Source organism: Pseudophryne corroboree, chromosome 7 (assembly GCF_028390025.1).
Source record: "Pseudophryne corroboree isolate aPseCor3 chromosome 7, aPseCor3.hap2, whole genome shotgun sequence".
Taxonomy (NCBI): Eukaryota; Metazoa; Chordata; class Amphibia; order Anura; family Myobatrachidae; genus Pseudophryne; species Pseudophryne corroboree.
Genome location: NC_086450.1, coordinates 383,157,270 through 383,179,142, shown reverse-complemented (window position 1 = coordinate 383,179,142; position 21,873 = coordinate 383,157,270). Strand labels below are relative to the sequence as shown.

The following is a 21,873-nucleotide window of genomic DNA, read 5'->3' as shown; positions in this document are numbered from 1 at the left end:
CTTGTGAAGCGATCCAGCCCTTGCTTTTGTTGGTTTCATTTCTTTAGACACCGCCGTGTGTCCAGTATTATGCATTTTCACCTACTAAGTTTTTTGCTTGAGCCCCTTGACACCGCTGTGTGCCAGTGATTGTGCATGATGTATTGATGCGATTACTTATCTTGCATTCCTCATGGGTTGTGGGAGTGACTTTGCTGCTATGGCACCTTTCTGCCATCACCACCAGCATTGCCCTGTTACGGATAGGCATTTGCCGGCTCTTGATGTGGAATTCTAGTGTTTTCTACAGCCATACCACACTGGACGACGTCCAATTCCGTCCGATCTTGGAAACTAAGCAGTGTTGGGCCCAGTCAGTACCAGTTCTGGAGACGGTCTGGGAATACTCGGTGCTGTACTTTTATCACTTGACCACTCATGGCCTCGGACTATAGCATGGGCATCCTTTAGTTATCTCTGTTTATTCTGCGTTCTTATGCTCCCACCCCCTATCCCTTGGCATCATTTACCCTTCCGTTTAATGCACTACCTTCGATCCATCCAATATCTGCACACAGTGGGCTCTACCTTAATTCTATTTATTTTCTTTCATTTAATATTTCACTTAGGTGCTCTATCCACAAGGATGCTGATAGCATCCTGCCACATCTTTGCCCCTATGGGATTTTCCTTCATTTTTCCTGTTCTTCTGCCGCTGTTTAGTTTTTGCTCTGCTGGGCACCTGAATATTGTCCATTGACACTTTCCAATGTCATCCACCACCATTTGTGCCATTAACTGCCGCTGTCATTTCTGATATATGATTGAGTTAGACCTATTGGTCCATTTAATGCCTATAGTGCCTTAATGATCGTTATTGCTTCAGGGATCTGTCCATACGGGACAGTTTACGGCTATTGTTTGACACCTTTTTATCAGCGACACCCAGCGGAGAGCATTCTCTTATTTGCATCTTGCATTGGTTATTCTTTTTGTTTATGCATTGTGCATTGTGTGATTATGTAGTATATGTTTTTTTCTCTTTCAGCGCTATATTTTACACTTTTTTATGTCATGCCACGTTCCATGTCTTGTTATATACCGTGTGCAGCCTACACTGTCCCCGTCCCCTGTGCGGGCTCAGTGTTGTCTGTGCTGGTGTCCCCCTCCTCGCACACAGAGCACCAGAGCCGTTGCCAGGGACGGCGCAGGCTTTGTTTACATTAGCGATGACACGACGGAGCTGGAGAGCCGGGGGAGCCGCGGGCTGTGCCTGTATGTGCACTTGTCGCCTTGATATTAGTGATGTGCACCGGACATTTTTCGGGTTTTGTGTTTTGGTTTTGGATTCGGTTCCGCGGCCGTGTTTTGGCAAAACCTCCCTGAAAATTTTTTGTCGGATTCGGGTGTTTTTTACAAAAAACCTTCAAAAACAGCTTAAATCATAGAATTTGGGGGTCATTTTGATCCCATAGTATTATTAACCTCAATAACCATAATTTCCACTCATTTCCAGTCTATTCTGAACACCTCACACCTCACAATATTATTTTTAGTCCTAAAATTTGCACCGAGGTTGTTGGATGACTAAGCTAAGCGACCCAAGTGGCCGACACAAACACCTGGCCCATCTAGGAGTGGCACTGCAGTGTCAGACAGGATGGTCGATTTAAAAAATAGTCCCTAAACAGCACATGATGAAAAGAAAAATGAAAGAAAAAAGAGGTGCAAGATGGAATTGTCCTTGGGCCCTCCCACCCACCCTTATGTTGTATAAACAGGACATGCACACTTTAACAAACCCATCATTTCAGCGACAGGGTCTGCCACACAACTGTGACTGAAATGACTGGTTGGTTTGGGCCCCCACCAAAAAAGAAGCAATCAATCTCTCCTTGCACAAACTGGCTCTACAGCGGCAAGATGTCCACCTCCTCCTCATCGTCCGATTCCTCACCCCTTTCACTGTGTACATCCCCCTCCTCACAGATTATTAATTCTTCCCCACTGGAATCCACCATCTCAGGTCCCTGTGTACTTTCTGGAGGCAATTGCTGGTGAATGTCTCCACGGAGGAATTGATTATAATTCATTTTGATGAACATCATCTTCTCCACATTTTCTGGAAGTAACCTCGTACACCGATTGCTGACAAGGTGAGCGGCTGCACTAAACACTCTTTCGGAGTACACACTGGAGGGGGGGCAACTTAGGTAAAATAAAGCCAGTTTCTGCAAGGGCCTCCAAATTGCCTCTTTTTCCTGCCAGTATACATACGGATTGTCTGACGTGCCTACTTGAATGCGGTCACTCATATAATCCTCCACCATTCTTTCAATGGTGAGAGAATCATATGCAGTGACAGTAGACGACATGTCAGTAATCGTTGGCAGGTCCTTCAGTCCGGACCAGATGTCAGCACTCGCTCCAGACTGCCCTGCATCACCGCCAGCGGGTGGGCTCGGAATTCTTAGCCTTTTCCTCGCACCCCCAGTTGCGGGAGAATGTGAAGAAGCAGCTGTTGACGGGCACGTTCCGCTTGACTTGACAATTTTCTCACCAGCAGGTCTTTGAACATCTGCAGACTTGTGTCCGCTGGAAAGAGAGATACAACGTAGGTTTTAAATCTAGGATCGAGCACGGTGGCCAAAATGTAGTGCTCTGATTTCAACAGATTGACCACCCGTGAATCCTGGTTAAGCGAATTAAGGGCTCCATCCACAAGTCCCACATGCCTAGCGGAATCGCTCTGTTTTAGCTCCTCCTTCAATGTCTCCAGCTTCTTCTGCAAAAGCCTGATGAGGGGAATGACCTGACTCAGGCTGGCAGTGTCTGAACTGACTTCACGTGTGGCAAGTTCAAAGGGTTGCAGAACCTTGCACAACGTTGAAATCATTCTCCACTGCACTTGAGTCAGGTGCATTCCCCCTCCATTGCCTATATCGTAGGCAGATGTATAGGCTTGAATGGCCTTTTGCTGCTCCTCCATCCTCTGAAGCATATAGAGGGTTGAATTCCACCTCGTTACCACCTCTTGCTTCAGATGATGACAGGGCAGGTTCAGGACTGTTTGCTGGTGCTCCAGTCTTCGGCACGCGGTGGCTGAATGCCGAAAGTGGCCCGCAATTCTTCGGGCCACCGACAGCATCTCTTGCATGCATGCCCCCGTCGTTTTTTAAATAATTCTGCACCACCAAATTCAATGTATGTGCAAAACATGGGACGTGCTGGAATTTTCCCAGATGTAATGCACGCACAATATTGCTGGTGTTGTCCGATGTCACAAATCCCCAGGAGAGTCCAATTGGGGTAAGCCATTCTGCGATGATGTTCCTCAGTTTCCGTAAGAGGTTGTCAGCTGTGTGCCTCTTCTGGAAAGCGGTGATACAAAGCGTAGCCTGCCTAGGAACGAGTTGGCGTTTGCGAGATGCTGCTACTGGTGCCGCCGCTGCTGTTCTTGATGCGGGAGGCAATACATCTACCCAGTGGGCTGTCACAGTCATATAGTCCTGAGTCTGCCCTGTTCCACTTGTCCACATGTCCGTGGTTAAGTGGACATTGGGTACAACTGCATTTTTTAGGACACTGGTGACTCTTTTTCTGAGGTCTGTGTACATTTTCGGTATCGCCTGCCTAGAGAAATGGAACCTAGATGGTATTTGGTACCGGGGACACAGTACCTCAATCAAGTCTGTAGTTGCCTGTAAATTAACGGTGGATAACGGAAACACGTTTCTCACTGCCCAGGCTGCCAAGGCCTGAGTTATCCGCTTTGCAGCAGGATGACTGCTATGATATTTCATCTTCCTCGCAAAGGACTGTTGGACAGTCAATTGTTTACTGGAAGTAGTACAAGTGGTCTTCCGACTTCCCCTCTGGGATGACGATCGACTCCCAGCAGCAACAACAGCAGCGCCAGCAGCAGTAGGCGTTACACTCAAGGATGCATCGGAGGAATCCCAGGCAGGAGATGACTCGTCAGACTTGCCAGTGACATGGCCTGCAGGACTATTGGCTTTCCTGGAAATTGACACTGAGGGAGTTGGTGGTGTGGTTTGCAGGAGCTTGGTTACAAGAGGAAGGGATTTAGTGGTCAGTGGACTGCTTCCGCTGTCATCCAAAGTTTTTGAACTTGTCACTGACTTATGATGAATGCGCTGCAGGTGACGTATAATGAAGGATGTTCCGAGGTGGTTAACGTCCTTACCCCTACTTATTACAGCTTGACAAAGGCAACACACGGCTTGACACCTGTTGTCCGCATTTGTGTTAAAATAATTCCACACCGAAGAGGTGATTTTTTTTGTAATTTGACCAGGCATGTCAATGGCCATATTCGTCCCACGGACAACAGGTGTCTCCCCGGGTGCCTGACTTAAACAAACCCCCTCACCATCAGAATCCTCCTTGTCAATTTCCTCCTCAGCGCCAGCAACACCCATATCCTCATCCTGGTGTACTTCAACAGTGACATCTTCAATTTGACTATCAGGAACTGGACTGCGGGTGCTCCTTCCAGCACTTGCAGGGGGCGTGCAAATGGTGGAAGGCGCCACCTCTTCCCGTCCAGTGTTGGGAAGGTCAGGCATCGCAGCCGACACAATTGGACTCTCCTTGGGGATTTGTGATTTAGAAGAACGCACAGTTCTTTGCTGTGCTTTTGCCAGCTTAAGTCTTTTCATTTTTCTAGCGAGAGGATGAGTGCTTCCATCCTCATGTGAAGCTGAACCACTAGCCATGAACATAGGCCAGGGCCTCAGCCGTTCCTTGCCACTCCGTGTCATAAATGGCATATTGGCAAGTTTACGCTTCTTCTCAGACGCTTTTAATTTTGATTTTTGGGTCATTTTATTGAACTTTTGTTTTTTGGATTTTACATGCTCTCTACTATGACATTGGGCATCGGCCTTGGCAGATGACGTTGATGGCATTTCATCGTCTCGGCCATGACTAGTGGCAGCAGCTTCAGCACGAGGTGGAAGTGGATCTTGATCTTTCCCTATTTTACCCTCCACATTTTTATTCTCCATTTTTTAATGTGTGGAATTATATGCCAGTATCAATAGCAATGGCCTACTACTATATATACTGCGCACAACTGAAATGCACCACAGGTATGGACGGATAGTATACTTGACGGCACAGAGGTAGGTAGAGCAGTGGCCTACTGTACCGTACTGCTATATAAGATATACTGGTGGTCAGAAAACTGTGCAAAACTGAAATGCACCACAGGTATGGATGGATAGTATACTTGACGACACAGAGGTAGGTAGAGCAGTGGCCTACTGTACCGTACTGCTATATATTATATACTGGTAGTCAGCAAACTGTGCAAAACTGAAATGCACCACAGGTATGGATGGATAGTATACTTGACGACACAGAGGTAGGTAGAGCAGTGGCCTACTGTACCGTACTGCTATATGTTATATACTGGTGGTCATCAAACTGTGCAAAACTGAAATGCACCACAGGTATGGATGGATAGTATACTTGACGACACAGAGGTAGGTAGAGCAGTGGCCTTCTGTACCGTACTCCTATATATTATATACTGGTGGTCAGCAAAATTATGCACTGTACTCCTACTATATACTACAATGCAGCACAGATATGGAGCGTTTTTCAGGCAGAGAACGTATAATTCTGGTGGTCACTGGTCAGCAAAACTCTGCACTGTACTCCTCCTATATAATACTGCTGGTCCCCAGTCCCCACAATAAAGCAGTGTGAGCACAGACATATGCAGCACACTGAGCACAGATATGGAGTGTTTTTCAGGCAGAGACCGTATAATACTGGTGGTCACTGGTCAGCAAAACTCTGCACTGTACTCCTCCTATATAATACTGCTGGTCCCCAGTCCCCACAATAAAGCAGTGTGAGCACAGATATATGCAGCACACTGAGCACAGATATGGAGCGTTTTTCAGGCAGAGAACGTATAATACTGGTGGTCACTGGTCAGCAAAACTCTGCACTGTACTCCTGCTATATAATACTGCTGGTCCCCAGTCCCCACAATAAAGCAGTGTGAGCACAGATATATGCAGCACACTGAGCACAGATATGGAGCGTTTTTCAGGCAGAAAACGTATAATACTGGTGGTCACTGGTCAGCAAACCTCTGCACTGTACTCCTCCTATATAATACTGCTGGTCCCCTGTCCCCACAATAAAGCAGTGTGAGCACAGATATATGCAGCACACTGAGCACAGATATGGAGCGTTTTTCAGGCAGAGAACGTATAATACTGGTGGTCACTGGTCAGCAAAACTCTGCACTGTACTCCTCCTATAATACTGCTGGTCCCCAGAATAAAGATATTTGCAGCCCCCTGAAACAAAGTGAGAGGACGCCAACCACATCCTCTCACTATCATTTCCAATGCACTAGTGAAAAATGGCGGCGACGCGCTGCTCCTTATATAGAATCCGAATCTCGCGAGAATCCGACAGCGGGATGATGACGTTTGGGCGCGCTCGGGTTAACCGAGCCATACGGGAGAATCCGAGTCTGCCTCGGACCCGTGTAAAATGGGTGAAGTTCGGGGGGGGTCGGATTCCGAGGAACCGAACCCGCTCATCACTACTTGATATGGAATAAATCTTCTTAATAAAAAAAAATATATATAGGGCTTGACCCGCCTCCCTCTCCTCCCATTGGATGCTGTTTTTTTGCTGTTTTGGCACCAATTTATGTTTATATCCCTGTGCTAGACACTGCTCAGATAGCCCCTGAGGAAGACCTGTATCGGTTGAAACAGCTGTTTGGCTGTGCCTGTATGTACACTTGTCGCCTTGATATGGAATAAATCTTAGTTTTCTCATCTAAACCGTGAGTGCTGGCTTGTTTTGCTTTTTCCAATGAGCTGGAAAAGCGAGTGCCTTTATATATATACATATATATATATATATATATATACACACACACACACACACACACACACACACACAATGTCCGTTCACTTATATATATATATATAGTGTTACATTTGGAAACCGCCCAAAGTAAAACCTGCGTTTGCCACTGAGATGTAATACACGCACAATATTGGTGGCACAGGATAGCATATTCCTAAACCAAACACACACACACACACACACACACACACACGGCAAAGCCTGTAAAATACATTTGCATAACAATAACCCTTTTATTTGAAGCTATTATAATAATATGCAGCACAGGTGACCGTACCCCTACACCACACAGGGCAAACCCTGTAAAAATTATTTGGATAATAATATAAGTATTGTATATAACCCTTTAATTTGGAGTAAATAATATACAACAAAGGACACCACAACTAGACTTATGGCAGCACAAGACGCCACCACTGGACTGGACTTACACGGCAGTACTGCTGGACTTATACGTCAGTGTCAGACAGGATGGCACTTTAAAAACTAGTCCCCAAACAGCACATGATGAAAAAGAGGTGCAAGATAGAATTGTCCTTGGGCCCTCCCACCCACCCTTATGTTGTATAAACATGACATTATGAATGCCAAATTGATTTCTCACAAATATTTAAAATGCCCGCTCTAATATATATTGTAAATGCCTGCACCACTTACTACCATATACGATAAAAGTGCGCTGTACATTGCAAAACACTGTATCCCATAAGAGAAAACAATACACTCACACATTATCTGAGTTCCAAAGCTCATTGATGTATGTTAAAAGGATATGGATTCAATATATATTACAAAGTACAGTATACCTATAGTTTCATGAATACAACTCACACAGTAAACAGTTAGAACATAGTTAAAACACAGTTACATATAGTTACAGTTAAATGCCAGCGATACAATTACCAGGTCTTTCTCATATAAGTTTGTCCCTCCATATGACTCTCTCTTCCTCTCTTTCCTCTGTAAAATCATGCAAGACCTCCATCTCTGTCTGAGTCCAAAAAACAAGTGGGCTCCAGTGTAATCAATATGTTATCTAGTTTCTGGGGGAGGGGACTCATGAGTCACCAGTTTCTTTGCATATGCTGATCAGGTTCAGCCCTGTTCACTGTATCATTCATTGTTCTAACAAAGTGATTTTAGCTTTTATACATTCAATCATAACGATCCGCTGCAATGTCCTACAACTTAATAACAAGTATCAAATTAATCTACACACCAATCTGCTTGTTTTAAAAGTAAACATGACAGGTGTATCTGGTTCCATTCAAATAATACACATTCATGACATTAATTCATTAGGTGATTTTAAATCACCATGATGTCTGGCGCTTGATATTATTATAATTATGTACTGTATGAAATAAGTGTCGAATCCATTTCTTTGGCATGTCCGTGTAAATGCGTGTGTTACCATATATTGCTGTGCTCGCTGCGCATATTTGCAAGTATAGCGACTTAAATGTGTGTGGTTTGTATGTTCGCTTTATGTAATATTTTTTTACTTTGACAGTCCACCCTTTGGCAGTAAACAATAACTGCCATAAATTATTAACATAAGAAAAAAAATATTTCATACCATTATCGGTGACCTAGACACAAGTATGTATGCATTTTGCAAATCAGACACTTGACTATATTTGGGGAAGACAGGGAGGAGGACGAGACATCCTCTATATGCACTCGGCGGTCACGGGACCACTGGTTGGGTGTGGGACAACATTCAACCTATAGAGTATGCTGGGACAGTGCTTTGGCCTATAATGTCTGATTTGCGGCGAACATTTCACACATACATGTACCTACGTCTTTGTACACTGATGTTTGGATTCTATTGAGGTTCTGCTGGGTAGGTGAAAAAGACACAAACAAATCGTGACAGTGACCTATAAAATTTTCGTGATCTACATATTCCTATCATTTTCTGAACATTGTTTCCATTTCTGGAACGTATGCTAGGTCTGTTTAATCATTGAACAAGGGTTATAAGTAGTGTCCTTCATAAACCGTCGGAGTTCAGGGAGAGGCACTCATAAACCTTTCTTCCACATATGTTAGTGAGCTCTTTATCTGCAGTGTGTGAATAGCCTTTGTCTGACTGTTCCTGATTACCTCTGAACTACATAACTACTAGACCTTTGATTTTTCTCTACTGTAACAAACTGATCAGCTAATCCTGGGATCCTATAAGGAGATCACTCCTTCCTACAGAACCAGTTCCAGTCCCGCACTCGACTCCTCATAAAATAAAACCTCGCAAAAATAGAATATCCTGAAAGAAAATGTTTGTCAGCGGGAAAGAGAGAAAAGAGAAATAGAACAAAACAACTCTTGTTCATAACAAATCAATTACAATGACTGGTCTTTCTGCAGTCCTTTAGTATGCTCAGGTAGTGTCCAACAGTGCCGTCTCTCAGTCTTCACAGAACAGAGTCTCTGGTGATACGAGGTTCTCTTTGCCTTGCTCTTTGAATACACAGTTCACTTGGAACACACAGTTCACTTCAAACACACAGTTCACAAACTCGATGAATGTGAGCAATAAACTACTTTGTCACGAGTTCTCTCTGGGTCAGCGACCTTCTTGCAGTGGGACGGGTGGACCCAAGTCTTTCTTTCGGCGACCTTTAGTGCTGTCAACAAATCTTGGTATGGTCCTTCCCACCTGTCTAATAGACAACCTGAGCGTAAGGGCAATTACACAGTCTCTTGGTTCATAATCAATACAGTTAGCATTTGGCATACCAGCAATCAACAGTTTCAAGTTCTTTTGTCAAGTTCTCAAATGCTGGCTCATCTCAATAAGGTACTGTACTGTCACCTCATTGGTGTATTTCTGATCATTGTGCGGATCAATTATGACATGAGGTTGTCTTCCAAAAACAACCCAACAAGACACAAATACCAAAACAAAAACAAATTTCGAAGAGGGTGTTTCGTTGAGTGAAGATCTGGGAGTGGTTCAGAAGCTACATAATACTAGTGGCAGTATTTATGATCACAATAGTACAATTTCAAGCTTTGCTCCTACTTCCAGGGGTATACTTATCTACACACAAATTTCTGCGCAATTTTTCTTTGCGGTAAACACAGCAGCATCCGTGACGGCAGGAAATCCCTCTACCCAGTTTGAGAAAACATCAGTGCACACCAATACATAACAATAATTCCTAAAGGGTGTTAACTGTACGAAGTTGATTTGTATTTCCTGAAAAGATGTCTGCAGGAGGGATATGGGATGGCTCTGTTGGTATTGCTTTACCAATATTCTTCCTCAAGCAAGTAAGACAGGTCATTGCTCTCTTACCTGCATGAGAATAGAATCCTGGCGCACACCAGTAGGCTCTCATTAGCCTGTACCTACCCTCTTTCCTAGATGAGTCAGACCATGTGCCACCTCAGCTAGACTTGGAAGGTATGCTCTGAGGGCTACTGGCGTACCGTGTCCACCTGCCCACAGTCCTGAGGACTCCTGGCCATACCCCTTTGTCCCCCAGACTGCCTCTTCCTGCAGGGAACACAAATTTTGCATCTTAATTTAACTATCGCGTGTTTGCAATATAGAGTACCATGAGCATAACTCAAAAAGAAAAAAAAAAAGAAAAAAGAAACATCTCTAGAGGAGAGAAGGAAGAAGAAAATGGAAACAGAAAATGTCAGGTTTGCCATTCACCAACAGGCATATCAGTGTCTATACAAAATTTCCCTTCACCAGTATTCCCATTCTCTACCCTTTGTGCATGACAAGGCACACTGCAGTAATACTGGTGTTATCGTGCTGTTGAGATATACTGGGTTTGTGCAGAACTCTGAAGGACCTAGGCATGTTGAGTTTGAACTGTACTTGGGTCCATGTATTGTACCACCCTGTGTGAACGCAAAAGATGAAGAGGAAACTGTAGAGAAACAGAATAGAGGTTGGTGACAGATGAGTTTTGTAGAGGTGAAGAAGATTTTATAAAAATTTGACAACTGGATTGGGCACTACGGGGAAGTGATTCTCTACTTGGTCTACTCCCCTCAAAAAAAAACATTTCTGTGTGTCTTATCTCTACTGGGACTATCCCAGCCATCAATCCAGTGTCCTGTCCATCCTAAGTTCATAGGGAACCCGGTATCTGTGAGTTAATTTCCTCTACCTGTGATGGACATGCATCTAGAACAGCGAAATGTACATTAGTAAGTTGCATTTATTCTGTTCTTCCCATTAACCGAATCTGTGTTTTCTATATGGCTCGTGATTCTTTACTATATGTCCCTTGGTCCCATCTATGTGTTTAATAATGTGGCTTGTGTTTTCTGTCTAGGGGATCTATATTGACTATGTGTCCTACTACTCATACAATCTCTGGCAAAATGCCCTTCCTTCCTACAAGTGTAACATATTATTGACCATTTGGGATCTGGGGTTTGGACTGATGGGTCTTTCCTGTATGTGCCAGTATACTTACCGTCCTCAACCTCTCCACCTGTTGTTCTCTGCGCCTAACACTATTCTTGTGATGTTCAATAGCACACTATCTAAGATTAGCTACTGTGACCTTTCCAATTTTGCAAAGAGGTCTGCACCCTGACACTCAATGCCTTATTGAGCCCGTCCATTTGCACAGAGACAGCCACCTCCCATTTGCCGAATTAGTGTTTACCAATCGTCTTATCCAGATGGAGAGTTTTCTATTACTGCAAGAGACAAAAACAAAAAAAAGGTTTAACAAGCTTCTAGTATTCATTCAATCCTTCTCATCCCGTATTAAGGGTCTGTACATGGTCCATCAAACATTTCCGAGCTCATCTTTACTAGGGGCATTACTAGGAACGAATTCTTCTTATATGGTAACTGAAAGAAATACCCTGGGGTTACCTTGTCTCTGCCCGCTTTCCTGCTGGCAAATACTAATGTGCGGACAGGTTTTTCTCCATTTCTGACGTTACTTTCTTGATTTTTTTTTGTTTAATTTTTGGATTTTACTATATATGTACACGAATGATACCATACTTACCTGTTCCACTGGTCTCAGCCACTTCCCCCACAGGCTACTGCTCTTCTTTTACCGGTTGGATACTCCTCTGGGTGCATGAGAAATGGCTGAAAACGATCAGGTCACTTTCTCCTCCTAAATAAAACTTCAACATTCATTAGTATATATATAGGTTACAGTAATATTTTTTTATTATTTTCTATAGTTTGTACACTGGCCGTAACTGCTTCCACATCTACATAAGGCGGTGTACTTGCATTGTCTTTTTTTCCTCTTCCTACTTATTTATTGTTGCTACAAGTTCAAACAGTTCTTATATTTCCATTCTTGTCTTATATGACTTTGGTTAAACATACCACCTGCAATACCTTTGGATCAAACTCACCAAACCCTCTTGCTGTCACAGGTTTAAACAATTTGCATGTCTGACCCTTTGTTTTCGGGATTTTATCAGACATATTCTTATCCTTAAATTCTGCAATACCTCTGGTTCAAAACTGCCTACCTTAGGGAATGGTTCCCTATCTCCCGCAGTCATACGTTCCCATTCATTGCATAAAACTTCTGTGTGTGGTCCATGCTTCTCACACATTATGAACCTCACTGACCCCCTGGGCCGCGGTATGTCAACCTGAACCCTGGTTGAACGTCCCTTACTTGAGCAACTGGCCCTCATATTTTGCAGGTATTGCCCTTTCGGCTAATCCCACAAAAACCCAAAATACTCAATATAAGGCAACGGTGAAAGTTCTCAGAGCGCTCTTCACCTGCTCACCGCCCACGTTGGCCAGTACTACCATACACTGTCGATAGCGAAGGCAATGTACCCAACTTAGGGCCCCTATGTAACCTCTATTTACTGGAAGTTTCTGGGAATAACTTACCCTTTCCAGTAAATAGAGGCCGTTGGAGATTTCCTGAGAGAGGCCAGCGAAAACTCCCTAAACCTTTATTATACACAAATCACGCTTGCATATGCTATATACAGCGCTAATGATACCGCGATTTTATGCAAAGCTCGTAAAAAGGTTATCACGTTGCGCTAAATATTGCACCCACGAACGCGCGGTCCAATCGCACAGCGTATAGGTACTTGTTACTTATCCGCCATACGACCACTGGAATCGAATCACAAGCTGCGAAACCTCAGCCGGAGCGTATAAAAAAAAACTAAATGGGTAAACCTTCGCTAACCCCCTGGGCCGCGGTACTCTAACACAATTGCCTACCTTGCTCCTTTGTACTTAAATCTATATTAACATGAGTCAGCTGCCTCACGCCACCAAGTCTCCACTCACTTGATGTACCACTCGACGGGATCCCGAATTCCCTGGGTCCACTACGTTCTTTGTTACGTTTGCTCACTTACGTTCACTCATTCAAATACACTTTGGTTTTTCTTTCTATACAGAAAATTATCTTTCATTCAGATAACTTTTACTCCCAGAGGCAATACAGTAAAAAAGGTTTTATTTAAACTAAATCTTGGAAACCGAGCAATTTGTGCTAATGTAGCGTGACTACTGTCCCGCCCCTAAACTAAACGATGCTATTGTGTAATTTGTACTTAGCAGTCGTACCCTTACGCATGTTGCGTAAACACGCGACCATGCGTATGTCTTTACGTTGCGTACGCAGTCCCGTACTTTGTCCGAGACACGTGTACAAAAGCCGTACGTCCGCAATAGTACAAATCCCACACTTCTATAAATGTAAGCGATATTACCTATAATCGCTCACTTAACACAACACAGTTTCTTTCTGTATAAACCTTTTTAACTAAGCCAGACTGTGTTTGTGTTTTACGTTTACTTCCTTAAATATTTATTTTAGTTTTAACTATATAGCAACAAATATCTCCGGTTTCACACAGATCTATAATGACTCTAGCAATAATCAATAATTTAAATGATATGATTCAGATTGGATAGCCATCTTGCAGAATATACATTGATATAAACACCCACATAATTATAATAATATTGTATATATGTATCATTCACTGGTCTCCTCTTAAACTCATTTACCCATTTAGTGCTTCTAATTTGCATATCAAAGCTGTGTGCTTTTGACTGCCTGTTCAAGAGGTTGTTCACAGCTAAGAAAAAGCAGTTACACAGGTTAATTAACATTGCAATGGCTATCTTATAGCAAGCAGAGTTACCTAATTCCTAGAGGTAAAAGAAAAAAGAAAAAAAAAACTTTGTTTTTTTATCTGTGTGTACTTCTTACATCAAGTATTCATCTCACTATTAACTTTCACTAAGCCCCATTGAAACTATTTGTAATTGACTATGGCATGGGTTAAATAAATGCATTGGTAACTCATAAATTGTGTTTCATGTGACAAAGGAAAGCTGATTATTCTTGAGCAGACTGAAAATCAGCCATTTAGAAAAATGACCTTCCCAAAATGGCCGCTGCTCCTCCCCCTTCCACATCCATGAGGGTTACACAAAATGGTGGACAGGCCATGTGGTTAGTCCAAAATGGAGGACGAACCATGCGGCTTCCTTTGTCACAAAGAAATCACACACCATGCAAGCACCTTAAGTTATTTTAGGCCTGAGTTAAAAAAAAAACCACTATATCAAGGCTATTGCAGCAACTTTTAAATGTACCTTTAACCCTACTTAACAGATAAGCAATCCAATCTGAATCAAACACAATATGACTTATTTGAACCTTGTTTTGCAACAATAAAAATACATTTTAGCATCTTAAATATTATGAGAAACGCATTGTCCCTTAAATTTCATATCAGCATCTTACTAATAACACAACACAATACACGTGGATGTGATTCGTCAGCATTTTGCGATGCGTCTATCATTAGCCGGTCGATCACAGCCGCGTTTGTAATGTACAGTGCATCATTAATAACGTGATATCCCGTGAGAGCCCCATCTATGAATGCCAAATTGATTTCTCACAAATATTTAAAATGCCCGCTCTAATATATATTGTAAATGCCTGCACCACTTACTACCATATACGATAAAAGTGCGCTGTATATCGCAAAACACTGTATCCCATAAGAGAAAACAATACACTCACACATTATCTGAGTTTCAAAGCTCATTGATGTATATATTTGTTGTTAAAAGGATATGGATTCAATATATATTACAAAGTACAGTATACCTATAGTTTCATGAATGCAACTCACACAGTAAACAGTTAGAACATAGTTAAAACACAGTTACATATAGTTACAGTTAAATGCCAGCGATACAATTACCAGGTCTTTCTCATATAAGTTTGTCCCTCCATATGACTCTCTCTTCCTCTCTTTCCTCTGTAAAATCATGCAAGACCTCCATCTCTGTCTGAGTCCAAAAAACAAGTGGGCTCCAGTGTAATCAATATGTTATCTAGTTTCTGGGGGAGGGGACTCATGAGTCACCAGTTTCTTTGCATATGCTGATCAGGTTCAGCCCTGTTCACTGTATCATTCATTGTTCTAACAAAGTGATTTTAGCTTTTATACATTCAATCATAACTATCCGCTGCAATATCCTACAACTTAATAACAAGTATCAAATTAATCTACACACCAATCTGCTTGTTTTAAAAGTAAACATGACAGGTGTATCTGGTTCCATTCAAATAATACACATTCATGACATTAATTCATTAGGTGATTTTAAATCACCATGATGTCTGGCGCTTGATATTATTATAATTATGTACTGTATGAAATAAGTGTCGAATCCATTTCTGTGGCATGTCCGTGTAAATGCGTGTGTTACTATATATTGCTGTGCTCGCTGCGCATATTTGCAAGTATAGCGACTTAAATGTGTGTGGTTTGTATGTTCTCTTTATGTAATATTTTTTGACTTTGACAACATGCACACTTTAAAAAAACAATAATTTCAGCGACATGGTCTGCCATACGACTGTGGCTGAAATGACTGGTTTGTTTGGGCTGCCACCAAAAAAGAAGCAATCAGTCTCTCCTTGCACAAACTGGCTCTACAGAAGCAAGATATCGACCTCATCCTCATCCTCCGATTCCTCACCACTTTCAGTGTGTACATCCTCCTCCTCGCAGAGTATTAATTCATCCCCACTGGAATCCACCATCACAGGTCCCTGTGTACTTTCTGTAGGCAATTGCTGGTAAAGGTCTTCGTGGAGGAATTTATAATTCATTTTGATGAACATCATCTTCTCCACATTTTGTGGAAGCAACCTCCTACGCCGATCGTTGACAAGGTTACTGGCTGCACTCAACACTCTTTCGGAGGACACACTGGAGGGCGGGAATTTAGGTAAAATAAAGCCAGTTTGGGCAAGGGCATCCAAATTACCTATTTTTCCTGCCAGTATACATATGGACTGTTTGACATGCCTACTTTGATGTGGTCACTCATATAATCCTCCACCATTCTTTCAATGGTGACAGAATCATATGTAGTGACAGTAGACATGTCAGTAATTGTTGACAGCTTCTTCAGTCCGGACCAGATGTTAGCACTCGCTCCTGACTGCCCTGCATCACCGCCAGCGGGTGGGCTCAGAAATCTTATTCTTTTCCTCGCAGCCCCAGTTGCGGGAGAAAGTGAAGGAGGAGCTGTTGACGGGTCACGTTCTGCTTGAGTTGACAATTTTCTCACCAGCAGGTCTTTGAACCTCTCCAGACTTGTGTCTGCCGGAAAGAGAGATACAACGTAGGCTTTAAACCTAGGATCGAGCACGGTGGCCAAAATGTAGTGCTCTGATTTCAACAGATTGACCACCCTTGAATCCTGGCCAAGCGAAAGAAGGGCTCCATCCACAAGTCCCACATACTTTGCGAAATCACCCCGTTTTAGCTCCTCCTTCAGTTTCTCCAGCTGCTTCTGCAAAAGCCTGATGAGGGGAATGACCTGACTCAAGCTGGCAGTGTCTGAACTGACTTCACGTGTGGCAAGTTCGAAGGGTTGGAAAACCATGCACAAGACGGAAATCATTCTCCACTGTGCTTGAGTCAGGTGCTTTACCCCTCCTTTGCCTATATCGTAGGTGGATGTATAGGCTTGAATTGCCTTTTGCTGCTCCTCCATCCTCTGAGGCATATAGAGTGTTGAATTCCACCTCATTACCACTTCTTGCTTCAGGTGATGGCAGGGCAGGTTCAGGCATGTTTGATGGCGCTCCAGTCTTCAGCACGCGGTGGCTGAATGCCGAAAGTGGCCCGCAATTTTTTTGGCCACCGACAGCATCTCCTGCAAGCCCCTGTCATTTTTCAAAAAATTCTTCACCATCAAATTAATTGTATGTGCAAAACATGGGACGTGCTGGAATTTGCCCAGATGTAATGCACACACAATATTGGTGGCGTTGTCCAATGTCACAAATCCCCAGGAGAGTCTAATTGAGGTAAACCATTCTGAGATGATGTCCCTCAGTTTCCGTAAGAGGTTGTCAGCTATGTGCCTCTTACGGAAAGCGGTGATACATAGCGTAGCCTGCCTAGGAACGAGTTGGCGTCTGTGAGATGCTGCTACTGTTGCCGCTGCTGTTGTTGCTGCGGGAAGCCATACATCTACCCAGTGGGCTGTCACAGTCATATAGTCCTTAGTCTGCCCTGTTCCACTTGTCCACATGTCCGTGGTTAAGTGGGCAGTGGGTACAACTGATTTTGTAGGACACTGAGGACACTTTTTCTGACGTCTCTGTACATTCTCGTTATCGCCTGCCTGGAGAAGTGGAACCTAGATGGGATTTGATACCGGGGACACAGTACCTCAAACAATTCTCTAAGTCACTCTGAATTAATGGTGGATACCGGACGCACTTCTTACACCAACATAGCTGTCAAGGCCTCAGTTATCCGCTTTGCAAAAGGATGACCGCTGTCATATTTCATCTTCCTCACAAAGGACTGTTGGACAGTCAATTGCTTACTGGAAGTAGTACAAGTGGTCTTCCGACTTCCCCTCTGGGTTGATGATCGACTCCCAGCAGCAACAACAGCAGCAGCAGCAACAGCAGGCGTTACACTCAAGGATCCTCCGGAGGAATCCCGGTTAGGAGAGGACTCCTCAGTCTTGACAGTGACATGGCCTACAGGACTACTGACGTTCCTGACTGAGGAGGAAGTTGACGTTGAGGGAGGTGGTACTGTGGCTTGTAGGAGCTTGGGTACAACAGGAAGAATGGCCGGGGGAGTGGCCTAACCGCAGTGGAGTGTGGATGGGCTTTCGCAGGGCTCCTGCTTCAAAGCTAACTACCCACCTCCATATCACCTCTCCGACCCCTGTGGGCTCCCTGTCTGGCCACCTCTATCTCCTTGGGGTCTCCCCGGGTCAGGTGCAGCTAGCTGTGGAGCCGGGGGACAGCCCAGTCTGTCTCTGCAGGTTGTGTCCTAGGTGTCTCCAGGAGCCGGGGACTCAAGTATCCCACAGTACCCGCGATTTGGGCTCCAGAGCGTGGACCGGAAGTGCGCAATCACAAGACTTACCCGGCCTCTCCTTAATACCTTCCAGCCTCCACGGACTCCCCAACGTAGACATCAGCTGGGGCTCCAGGCCTGGTGGACCCTGGGCAGAGGGAGTTAGCAGCAGTACCGGCTCCCGGGAGCCATGGTGGCTATCTTGAGTCTCCCTGCCTGTGCTGGGACTTTGCATAGCTGTGTGCCTGCTGCTTTGGAAGGGCTTGGACACTGGCTGGACCGTGTCTGCAGCCCCTATTGTGCAGCATAAAGTCCTACACTCCACAGGACCAGCTCCCCATGCCACATACCCAGGGAGCCTCTGATTACACATAAGGCAGTAGGGCTGTGCCCTTTGAAAAAACTGCACTGCCTCTTCTTCCATCTACTGCTGTGTGCCTGCACTACATCTGCATTTTCTCACCACTTGCCAGCCAACCACCTCCAAGCTCTGCAGTCCCATAAGTTGTAGCTAGTGTTCTCATCACATTCCAGGCCCTGCAGGTTTGTGGCACCCCTCTGTCCCTGCCTGTTTACAGAGTAGTTTGTGGCACCCCTCTGTCCCTGCCTGTTTACAGAGTAGGTAGATACTCCGCAGGAGGATATTTATACCCCCGTTGTGATTAACAAGGAGACAGTCTGCTGCCTGAGTTTCCTGTTCCCGGGGGGAACCCTGTGGATGTCAACAGGATATAGTCCCGTTGCAGTCCTTACTTGCGCGGAAGTCCACAACAGATCCAACACGGCTGCCCTTTCCATGTTTTTGCTGATGTCAACAACCGAGGGTACCCACATGCTCTCGGCCAGTCTTCTTGACATGTGAGTGATTCATTCCACCCCCTCCACTCTGAGCATCCATATGCAGTAACACCCTGATTTGTCGCCTGCTGGCAATCTCTATGCTGTGCCTGTTCTCACTTGCTTTATTATAACGTACTTCACCATTGGAGAAAAAGCACCAAAAAAGCCAATGCGCAAACACCACAAGTGCAGCCCAGGTCAACTCAAAATGGCTCACCACACCATAGACAATACATACAATAGAAAAGAGAGAGACCCTGTGGCGCAGATATGGTATATAATGTATACAATACAGTCCCCTTTATTTTAGAGATGAGCGGGTTCGGTTTCTTTGAATCCGAACCCGCACGAACTTCACTTTTTTTTTCACGGGTCCGAGCGACTCGGATCTTCCCGCCTTGCTCGGTTAACCCGAGCGCGCCCGAACGTCATCATGACGCTGTCGGATTCTCGCGAGACTCGGATTCTATATAAGGAGCCGCGCGTCGCCGCCATTTTCACACGTGCATTGAGATTGATAGGGAGAGGACGTGGCTGGCGTCCTCTCCATTAGAATAGATTAGAAGAGAGAGAGAGAGATTGTGCAGACAGAGTTTACCACAGTGACCAGTGCAGTTGTTGTTAAGTTAACTTTTATTTAATATATCCGTTCTCTGCTATATCCGTTCTCTGCCTGAAAAAAACGATACACAGCAGTCACACAGTGTGACTCAGTCTGTGTGCACTCAGCTCAGCCCAGTGTGCTGCACATCAATGTATAAAAGCTTATAATAATTGTGGGGGAGACTGGGGAGCACTGCAGGTTGTTATAGCAGGAGCCAGGAGTACATAATATTATATTAATTTAAAATTAAACAGTGCACACTTTTGCTGCAGGAGTGCCACTGCCAGTGTGACTAGTGGTGACCAGTGCCTGACCACCAGTATAGTAGTATATTGTTGTATACTATCTCTTTATCAACCAGTCTATATTAGCAGCAGACACAGTACAGTGCGGTAGTTCACGGCTGTGGCTACCTCTGTGTCGGCAGTCGGCACTCGGCAGGCAGTCCGTCCATCCATAATTGTATAATTATATACCACCTAACCGTGGTATTTTTTTTTCTTTCTTTATACCGTCGTCATAGTCATACTAGTTGTTACGAGTATACTACTATCTCTTTATCAACCAGTGTACAGTGCGGTAGTTCACGGCTGTGGCTACCTCTGTGTCGGCAGTCGGCAGGCAGTCCGTCCATCCATAATTGTATTATTATAATATATACCACCTAACCGTGGTTTTTTTTTCATTCTTTATACCGTCATAGTGTCATACTAGTTGTTACGAGTATACTACTATCTCTTTATCAACCAGTGTACAGTGCGGTAGTTCACGGCTGTGGCTACCTCTGTGTCGGCAGTCGGCAGGCAGTCCATCCATCCATAATTGTATTATAATATATACCACCTAACCGTGGTTTTTTTTTCATTCTTTATACCGTCATAGTGTCATACTAGTTGTTACGAGTATACTACTATCTCTTTATCAACCAGTGTACAGTGCGGTAGTTCACGGCTGTGGCTACCTCTGTGTCGGCAGTCGGCAGGCAGTCCGTCCATCCATAATTGTATTATAATATATACCACCTAACCGTGGTTTTTTTTTCATTCTTTATACCGTCATAGTCAGTCATACTAGTTGTTACGAGTATACTACTATCTCTTTATCAACCAGTGTACAGTGCGGTAGTTCACGGCTGTGGCTACCTCTGTGTCGGCACTCGGCAGGCAGTCCGTCCATCCATAATTGTATTATAATATATACCACCTAACCGTGGTTTTTTTTTCATTCTTTATACCGTCATAGTGTCATACTAGTTGTTACGAGTATACTACTATCTCTTTATCAACCAGTGTACAGTGCGGTAGTTCACGGCTGTGGCTACCTCTGTGTCGGCAGTCGGCAGGCAGTCCGTCCATCCATAATTGTATTATAATATATACCACCTAACCGTGGTTTTTTTTTCATTCTTTATACCGTCATAGTGTCATACTAGTTGTTACGAGTATACTACTATCTCTTTATCAACCAGTGTACAGTGCGGTAGTTCACGGCTGTGGCTACCTCTGTGTCGGCAGTCGGCAGGCAGTCCGTCCATCCATAATTGTATTATTATAATATATACCACCTAACCGTGTTTTTTTTTTCATTCTTTATACCGTCATAGTCAGTCATACTAGTTGTTACGAGTATACTACTATCTCTTTATCAACCAGTGTACAGTGCGGTAGTTCACGGCTGTGGCTACCTCTGTGTCGGAACTCGGCAGGCAGTCCGTCCATCCATAATTGTATTACAATATATACCACCTAACCGTGGTTTTTTTTTCATTCTTTATACCGTCATAGTCAGTCATACTAGTTGTTACGAGTATACTACTATCTCTTTATCAACCAGTGTACAGTGCGGTAGTTCACGGCTGTGGCTACCTCTGTGTCGGAACTCGGCAGGCAGTCCGTCCATCCATAATTGTATTACAATATATACCACCTAACCGTGGTTTTTTTTTCATTCTTTATACCGTCATAGTCAGTCATACTAGTTGTTACGAGTATACTACTATCTCTTTATCAACCAGTGTACAGTGCGGTAGTTCACGGCTGTGGCTACCTCTGTGTCGGAACTCGGCAGGCAGTCCGTCCATCCATAATTGTATTATTATAATATATACCACCTAACCGTGGTTTTTTTTTCATTCTTTATACCGTCATAGTGTCATACTAGTT

General features: G+C 44.0%; 1 pseudogene; it reads left to right on the top strand.

Annotated features, from left to right (window-relative positions):
* The first annotated feature begins 281 nt into the window (after positions 1-281).
* On the top strand, positions 282-401 carry LOC134946345 (5S ribosomal RNA; annotated as a pseudogene).
* Positions 402-21,873: the final 21,472 nt, after the last annotated feature.